At 40.2% G+C, this 9,743-nt stretch overlaps 1 pseudogene; it reads left to right on the top strand.

Moving 5' to 3' along the window:
• Positions 1 to 4,398: 4,398 nt before the first annotated feature.
• On the top strand, positions 4,399 to 6,103 carry LOC110300657 (ezrin pseudogene; annotated as a pseudogene).
• The last annotated feature ends 3,640 nt before the right edge of the window (positions 6,104 to 9,743 follow it).

Raw genomic sequence — 9,743 nt, 5'->3', positions numbered from 1 at the left:
GTCAATATAGTTAGAGGTAGCTACTGGCTGTGAGTCCATGGTGGCTCACTTGGTAGGGGTTTCTGTTCCTCCCTTCCTAATCACAGGAAGGTATCAGCAGGCAGCCTATTATCTTAAAAGCAGAAGGTAGAAGGGGATCAATGCCAGCATATATTGCCTTTTAATAGCATCAACACAAAGGTAGCCAACTGAGGATGACCTAAGCTTCAGACCCTGCTGGTTCCCCTTCTTGAGTGCTGGGATTGCCAGGGTGTGCCAGCCACCACAGCTGGTTTAGGTGGCACTGAAAAAGTTTCATGCCTGGTAAATAAGCACTTTACCACCTGTCATTCTAATTCAGGAAAGAATTTTATTTTAATGCAATGCACAATTGCAAGCTTTGGCATTCATTTACCTGTGGATATTCTACAGTTTAGTAATAATCTATAGAATGCAGAGCCTGATTTACTTAGTTCAAGTTTTGTCACTTTTCAGCTGAGAGATCTTAAAAATGTTACCTAGCCTTCCTGTGCTTAAATTCCCCCAACTATAAAAGGGGATAATTTGATAAGGAATTATTGTGGGAACGAATTGAGTAGCTCTGTGCAAATAACCTAGAAGAAAGTCAGGGGCAGTGGTAAAACTATATTGAAGTCTTCTGTTGCTGTTAGATGGAGACATATTTTATATTTAATTGAGAGTAAATGTTGTTTACATAAAGAATTAGATGGTATGGGAGACTTGGGTGTATGTATAATCTCTCATCCCTTAACCTCTCAAGTTATATGGAGATCTATCTTTTTTTAATTTTTTTTTAAATAGGTATTTTCTTCGTATCCCAAAAGTCCCCCATACCCTCCCCCCCAATCCCCTACCCACCCACTCCCACTTCTTGGCCCTGGCGTTTCCCTGTACTGAGGCATATAAAGCTTGCAAGACCAAAGGGTCTCTCTTCCCAATGATGGCCGAATAGGCCATCTAAGGTCAAATCTAAGTGGATCAAGGAACTCCACATAAGACCAGACAGAGACAGTGAAACTTATAGAGGAGAAAGTGGGGAAAAGCCTCGGAGATCTATCTTAGGATAGATCCTCATTGTGATCCATCATCAGAACAATTCAATGTTTGCTTTTGCTTTTGAGACAGGTTCTTACCATTATCACAGGATGCTCTGGAATTCTCTGTACTCCTGCCTCAACATAGCAAGTTCTGGGGCTGTGTATGTGTTCTGCCATACCTGTTTTTTTCAAAGTTTTTTTTCCTCCATTTTTGCTAAAAACAGAGAATTGGAGCTTTCAAACTGTTTCTCTAACCAAAGGTATTCATCACTTCAATTTCTGGAAAGTTGGCAGTCAAAGAATTTACTAGTTTTTGTTTTTAAAAATAGCTCTTAGTTCCTGCTATCTTTTACTCAAAGGCTCCAAATTTAGTGTAATGTTCCCTCGAAGGTGCTGGAAAAAATACTGATTGAATTTTGGTGCTTTGTCTCTGCCAATGAAGTTTTCAGTCATATTTATTATGGCAAAACTTATATAAAGCAAGATCCACCAGCTTTAAAAGTGTAATTGTTCTAGGCAGTAAGACATTATGACTGAAGACAGCATATGCCTGTCCATCATATGAGATATAGAAATCTAGCTTGAACTATTCTGAAAACATCCTTCTTGATGCTAGCTAGCTTTTATACTTTTAACACCAAGTGGTGTTATGCAGGTGTTGGGAAGGATTGTCACCAATACTCCTCTTCAGCTGTGGACCTTGTATGCAGTAATACTGAGAGGCCAGTCAAGATGGCTGCACCAGTAAAATAGTGGCAAGTCAGTTACTGAGGTAACTAATCACATTGTTACTGGATTTGAGGCCTGATTTATAGGAAGGATTGAATGTCTGGGTCTACAAACTCAGGTAAAATCTCTAGATAAGGAGGGTGTAGGCCATTAGTGCTGAAACTCCTGATTTTGTCTTGCCAAATGGGCATGATGTGCCTGTCAAATTGGCTTAAAAAATAACTGTTTATGCCCACAGAATAGTGTTAATGTCAGCTTTGGACAGGGAAGTTTTATTTTGCTGTGGTGGGTGGTGACTGCAGAGATTTCTAACTGGTCAAAGTTCAAAGAATAAATGACTATTGAAGGGACAGCCATAAATTGGACATTCATGTCATTCCCTCTAAGGCCCAGAGAACATGATGGAAGATGGTGCCAAAAGCTGAAGGAAGGGTGAGGGTATGGTACAGAATGCTGACTTCTTGGCATGACGTAGTTGTACTCTTGAACTCACAATGGCTGTGATTACCTACCTAAGACCTTCAGAATATTGGGCCTGTCAACACCCTGTTACAGAAGGGGAAGAGTTCATAAGACCTAGCTCCTCCCTGAAGATCCATACAGAATTAATATTTGATGAGGAAGGGAGAAACATTTTCTTTAGTGGTATTGTATTAATTACTTTTGGTTGCTGTGGAAAAATGCCATGATTAAAAACAAGTTATGGAAAAATTTATTTGGCTTATGGTTTCATGGTGTGAGAGTCTATAATAGTGGGAGAAGCATGGGGGTCAGGCTGCTGAAATAAAAAGCCAAGAGATACCATTTCCAACCACACAAAGAAAGCAGAGAGAATGAACTTGAAGATGAATGAAGCTATAAGTTCTTAAAGCCCATACCAAATGATGTTTATCTTCTCTAGTTTTCACATCCTAAAAGTTCTAGGATGTGAAACCTCTCTAAACAGCACCACTATCCTGGGACCAAATTCAAATGCATAAGGCTTTGTGGTACATTTTTCATTCAAATCACCATGTATAGACATTGGTAAGATTCCCAAATTCTTCTATACAACTATAAAAAATATATTGAGTTTCACACATAAAAAAGACATGAAAGCAGATGCACTGCTTGGAAGAGGAAGGGTATCAGTAGAAGGGGGAAGGGAGCAAGAGAGGGTAAGGGATATATTCTGTATATATATGAAAGTACCATAAGAATACCCACTATTATTTATAATTAACATATGCTAATAAAATTAAAAGTATATTTTACAAAAATGTAGTTTATGTTCATTGTACAAAATAATGAATGTTATTGTGACATTTATATATTCCTATCATGCACCATGCTTTGCTCATTTTTCCAACCTCCTTCCCTTCCCTTAACTTCTACTCATTTCAATAAATGTCCTTTCATTTTTCCCAAATATTCCCACTTCTGCTATCATAACTCATTGTTTTTTAAAAATCCAAATTCTGAGAAAACATGTAATATTTTTCTTTGTGAAATTGGCTTATATTCTGTAACACAATGATCTCCGATTTCCAGTTTCATCTATTTTCCTATAGATTACATTCTTTTCATAAAATCTATTGTGGTGGTGCAGGCCTTTAATCCCAGTATTTGGGAGGCAGAGGCAGGTAGATTTCTAAGTCCGAGGCCAGCCTGGTCTACAAAGTGAGTTCCAGGACAGCCAGGGCTACACAGAGAAACCCTGTCTCAAAAAAATCAACAAAACAAAACAAAACAAAACAAAACAAAACAAACAAACAAACAAACAAAAAAACGAAAAAATCTATTGTGTCTGGGTATTACATAAACTATGACAGATACAAAACACCCTCCAAAGTCAATATGATCTTAAATTGCTCCCTCATGTTTCCTTGCATCCAATCTCTTCTCCACATGCCTGAAGATTGGCCTTTTGTGTTAATGTTTGTTTCAGGTGATACTGCTGGAGTACATAGGGATGACATTGCTGGCTTATTCTTGTCTTCTCTAGTTTTCACATCCTAAAAGAAACTGAAAAAGTTTTTTGTTGTTGTTGTTTTGTTTTGTTTTGTTTTTAGCACCACCAGGAGTCTATTAGAACCACTGTTTGTTTCTTGTCATCTCTGCTGTCTTATCTTGCTAGCTACTTTTCTGGACATGCAGTGGTTTCTCACTGTGATTTAATTCATGCTTGCCTAACTGTCCTGGTGAGCAGCTTTTCATTGTTTGTCATTATCTTCTGCTCATTGGCTCCAGTAGCCAGGATTTGATGAAATCAGAACAATTAGCCAAATTAGATCTCTCTAACAGAAAAAATATTGAATTCAGTCTTCAACTGAAAAAAAAAAGTGTCATTGTAGAACACTATGGAAACTATCTCAAATTTAAATGCTGAGTCTGAGAGGTATAAGCTTCAGCCATTTGTTTAGTGTTTAGCCATTCTTTTTACAGGAAAAAAGTGATGTTCCAAGATTTTTGGAGAATCACAGCAGCTGTGCTCTGGTTGACAAAAATATTTCCACTCCCACCACATAGTGTTTTGAGATTAAAAATATTCAAAAATAGTGGGCTTCCCTCCACCTGCAGGTCCTGGCACATCTCCACCATCATCACCCAGCCAACTTTCTGAGGACCCATGCAGAACAATCAGACATCCAAGATGCCCAAGCCAATCAACGTCCGGGTGACCCCCATGGATGCAGAGCTGGAGTTTGCCATCCAGCCAAACCATCCAGCAGCAGATCATGTGGTAAAGACTATAGACCTCTTGGAAGTGTACTACTTCAGCCTCCCAGGATGTAGAGAATAAAGGATTTCCTACCTGGTTGAAACTTGATAAAAGGGTCTTTGCACAGGAGGTTGGAAAGGAGAACCCTGTCCAGGTCAAATTCCAGGCCAAGTTCTACCCTGAGGACATGGCTGAGGTGCTCATGCAGGACATCATGCAGAAGCTCTTCTTCTTGCACATCAAGGAAGGGATTCTCAGTGAGGAGATCTACTGCCCTTCAGAGATAGCCAAGCTCCTGGGGTTCTATGCGGTTTACGATAAAGTCGGAGGTTATAACAAGGAAATGCACAAGTCTGGGTACCTCAATTCCGAGTGAATGATCCCTCAGAGAGTCTTGGACCAGCACAAGCTCAGCAGGGATCAGTGGGAGGATTGGATCCAGGTGCGGCACCCAGAACACTGACGGATGCTCAAGGACAGTGCTATGCTGGAATACCTGACCATTGCCCGGACCTGGAAATGTATGGGACCAACTATTTCGAGATCAAAAACAAGAAAGAAACAAACCTTTGGCTTGAAGTTGATGCCCTTGGACTTAACATTTATGAGAAAGATGACAAGTTGACCCCACAGATCGGCTTCCCTTGGAGTGAAGTCAGGAACGACAAGCAGTTTGTCATCGAGCCCATCGACAAGACAGCACCTGACTGTGTTCTATGCTCCCGGCCTGAGCAGATCCTGTAGCTTTGCATGGGGAACCAGGAGCTGTACATGCGCCACTGGCAGCCTGACACCATCGAGGTGCGTGCAGCAGATGAAGGCCCAGGCTTGGGAAGAGAAGCACCAGAAGCAGCTGGAGCAACAACAGTTGGAAACCAAGAAGAGGAGAGAAACTGTAGAGAGAGGAAAGGAAGAGATGCTCCGGGAGAAGAAGGAGCTATGTTTTGGCTGCAGGACTATGAGCAGAAGACCAAGAAGGTGGAGAAAGAGCTCTCCGAGCAGACTGAAAAGGCCCTCCAGCTGGAGGAACAGAGGAGGCAAGCCCAGGAGGAGGCTGAACATCTGGAGACTGTCTGCATGGTGACCCTGCGGACCAAGGAAAACCTGGAGAGATAGGCACAGGATCAGAAAAAGAGCCAGGAACAGCTGGCTGCAGAGCTGGCAGAGTACTGTGCCAAGATTGCACTTCTGGAGAAGGTGTAGAGATGCAAGGAATAAGAGGTGGAGGAGTGGCCGGGACGACCTGGTAAAGACCAAGAAGGAGCTGCACCTGTTAATGACAGCTTCCTCACCCTCACCACCTCCAGTGTACTGACCTGTGAATTACCTTGCGCAGAAAGGACCCAGGAAAATGGAGCAGAGCCCATGGACTACAGCGCTAAGCTCTCTAGTGAGGGCATCCTGGATGACCACAAGGAGGAGAAGCAGATCACAGAGGCAGAGAAGAATGAGTGTGTGCAGCGACAGTTGCTGACTCTGAGCAACGAGTTGCTCCAGGCCCGGGATGAGAATAAGAGGACCCACAATGACATCATCCACAACACGTACATGGAGGCAAAACCGGAACAGTAAGATGCAGCAATAGATCAGGCAGGGCAATACCAAGCAGCTCATGGACGAGTTCGAGGCCATGTAGAGGCCAGGTCTGGACCAAGGGCTGAGGGTACCTCATAGCAGGCAGGTGTCACACTTGGCTCTTTATTACTCAAGTCTAGAAACTCCCTTGCTATGGTGTTCCAGTTCCTTTAAGAGCAGGTACCGGGCCAACTTTCTGCCCCAAGACTCAGTGGAATCCTCCCTGGTTACTTTCAATTGTATCACATAGTGCCAAACAGACCAGATTTTTATGACAGTTACCGAATCATTTCCTTTTTGGAGCAGGGATTTGGATAGCTGGCCGGTATGACACAAGATTCAGTGTCACTGGGGATAGCACTGTGCCTCACACATGGGTGCCATACTTTCTCCAGTTTTACAAAGAGCTCAAATAGATTTTGTTCTTGATCTCTATGAAGGATCCATCTTGGTGTGTTGAGGGGTGAAAATGATTTTGAAATTTGAGTCTGAAGCATGCCCTCACACAGTCTCCTTCTTCCAGACCATTGGCAGAGTCTACAGCGGTCCTTCAGAGTATATGGTACAGGACTTTCCAATACAAAATTCTCATGCTTACCTATTAGCACACATTGTTGGACTTATATACTGAATGATCTGTTGTAGAGAATAATATTTTTATATAAGTGATAATATGGATTTGTAACAGCTTTAAAAAGGGAAAGTTTTGTTCTGTATATTTTGTTACTTTTTACAGAATAAAAGAATTTAACATTAAAATAGAACCAAACCCTCTTTTCTTAATAACTCTTCAATATGTGTATAACTAGAAAAAGATATAAATCTTTCCCCCAGATATCAATATGTTGAATGTATTGGTTGATATTAAATGTTTTTTTTTTTTCTTCTTTGGGTCTTGTAGTAAGATTAAGGATGCTGAGAGCTAGCTGTGGACAGGAGTTGAGAAAGGAGGATAGAGATTAACTCAAGCACTGAGCGCATCAGACAGGGCAGATTTATAAAACAGAAATATGGAAAACATAAAACAGGAAGCTGGGTATCTTTTCATGTGTTCATACTCCTTGGAAAATTCCATGAGTTCCTAAGAATACCTAAGAGATAGTCTGATGACCTGTGTTTTAAAAGTAAGTCCTAGTCAAATGGTCTCAGGAAGAGATATTCAATCGCCCACTGTCTTTCTACGGGTGCCTCAGTGTGATATTAAGCGTTCTAAGGAAGATAAATATTTTTTGTTAGAAGAAAATGAGTGTCTCCTTCATTTTAATATATAATAGAATAATTTGTTTGAGGAGTTGAATAAGGTTCAGACTTTGAGTTTCTTTTCATTGGCATTGATAAGAGATTTCAATACATGGGTAATTGATTTCTCTCTCTCACACACACAGGCATATATCTCTTATATAGGGCAATGGCTTTATTATTGTGTCCATGAAGTACTTTTATTATTATTTTAAATTAGCAAGCATTGTCACATCACTTTTAAGAACCTTTGATTAATGTTTCTCCTGCATTATTTTCTTCTGGGAAAACCTTAGTTTCAGTGGGAGACCCAGTTATTAGTGTACTTAATTAAGAGTTTCCTTCATGGAAGACCGTGTGGATACTTCATTCCTCCTTAGAATAGGGAACAAAATACCCATGAAAGGAGTTACAGAGACAAAGTTTGGAGCTAAGATGAAAGGATGGACTCTCCAGAGACTACCCCACCCAGGGATCCACCCCATAATCAGCCACCAAACCCAGACACTATTACATATGCCAGCAAGATTTTGCTGAAGGGACCCTGATATAGCTGTCTCATGTGAGGCTATGCCAGTGCCTGGCAAATACAGAAGTAGATGCTCACAGTCATCTATAGAATTGAACACAGGGCCCCTAATGGAGGAGCTAGAGAAAGTACCCAAGGAGCTGAAGGGGTCTGCAACCCTATAGGTGGAACAACAATATGAACTAATCAGTACCCCCAGAGCTTATGTCTCTAGCAGCATATGTAGCAGAAGATGGCCTAGTCGACCATCATTGGGAAGAGAGGCCCTTAGGTCTTGCAAACTTTATATGGCCCAGTACAGGGGAATGCCAGGGCCAAGAAGTGGGTAGAGGAGAAGGGTGGAAGGAGGGTATCGGGAACTTTCGGGATAGCATTTGAAATGTAAATAAAGAAAATATCTAATAAAATAAAAAAGAAGAGTTTCTTTCATTCACTTTTCAAAGAAAAATTTAAGAATTCAGAAACTCCACCTTATTTATATCCCTAATATTGTGTACTAAGGACCTCTTGGCAGTATTCACAAAGACTCCACTAACCAGATAGTACACAATCATTTTTTTATTTATGCGTTTAAAATAAAAATATTCATTTAATATGAAACAGAGGCAATAATATACATGATTTCATCAACTTTTCAAAATCATTAAGAAAAAGAGATTTGTAATTTTAGAAAGCTTAACTCTTTTTCTCCCTTCTAGAATATTAGGGGGAAAATAAACTCACAAGCCACCATATCTGGTAAGAAAATGAAGTTCTATGTCACTCATATTCTTTAATCATTAGGGATGAAAACCGAGTTGATTCAGCTTCTGGCATCCAGACCCTTGATTTTGGGGGTGTTGAAAATTTGATAGAAATTCACATGGTGTCTTTAATGCATCTGTCTATTTTCTTCTTGATGAGGAATGTTAAGAGGTACTTAAGAACTAGACTTCATTTTGCATGTTAGGACGTACTTTCTTGACATTACCAAGAAGAAAATCCATTCTCCTATCTACCATTAAATGCCCAATGCCTTAAGACATTATGAGTTCAACTTACTGCTTTTGTCTAGTGATGGAAAAATGCTCCAAATGTGTGTGTGTGTGTGTATGCATGTGTGTGTGTGTGTGTGTGTGTGTGTGTGTGTGTGTGTGTGTGTGATGTGCATGTGGTCAGTGGCAAGTGTCTTCCTTTGTAGCTCTTTATTTTAGTTTTTTGCATGGTCTTTCACTGAACCCAGCGCTCACTGATTGGCTAGACTGGCTCTTATCCTCCTGGTTTCTCCTTTCTAGTACTGGGATTACAGCTGCACAATATCATACCTGGCATTTTTATATGAGTGTTGGTAGTCTAGTTCAGATCCTCACTGTACAGACTGTGTACAGACTGTGACAATATCTCCAGCCCAAATATTTTAAGTCTACAACGAGAAGCCCTTATTGTGATCTAAAGTCAGATCATTCAAATGCAGCATAGTCTTTGGAGCAAAAACATTATAAATTAAAGGAATCCACAAGACTTTGGCAATATCAAAAGTTGCCATAAGACCAACAACCAAAGACTAGTTGAAAACACATATCTACTTCAAAATGAAGAAAAGTAAATCAAGTTGGGTCTCAAGGAAAAATCCAAGCACTTGACAAATTCCATCCCTATGACAGCCATACAATCTTGCTGATTTTTAGCAAGTCTTATTTGGTTTCTATCATTTTAGATATACACAGGTATATATCTATATCTATGACATCTGAGAAATGATTTTCCTACTTTGTTGTCTGGGGACTTCTTATCTTCTTCAAATCTCACTTCTGACATGAATCTTCCTATAGCTACTTACTGTCACACATCAGATTTGCCATATTAAATTTTTGACAATATTTCTTTTATCTGTGCTTTTCCTTACATTTCTTTGACTCTTCATTGTATTTTGTCATTTTCGAGACTGATACCA

This window comes from Mus caroli, unplaced genomic scaffold (assembly GCF_978045245.1).
Source record: "Mus caroli unplaced genomic scaffold, Mus_caroli_1 scaffold_10, whole genome shotgun sequence".
Lineage (NCBI taxonomy): Eukaryota > Metazoa > Chordata > Mammalia > Rodentia > Muridae > Mus > Mus caroli.
This window is presented reverse-complemented; position numbering and strand designations above follow the sequence as displayed.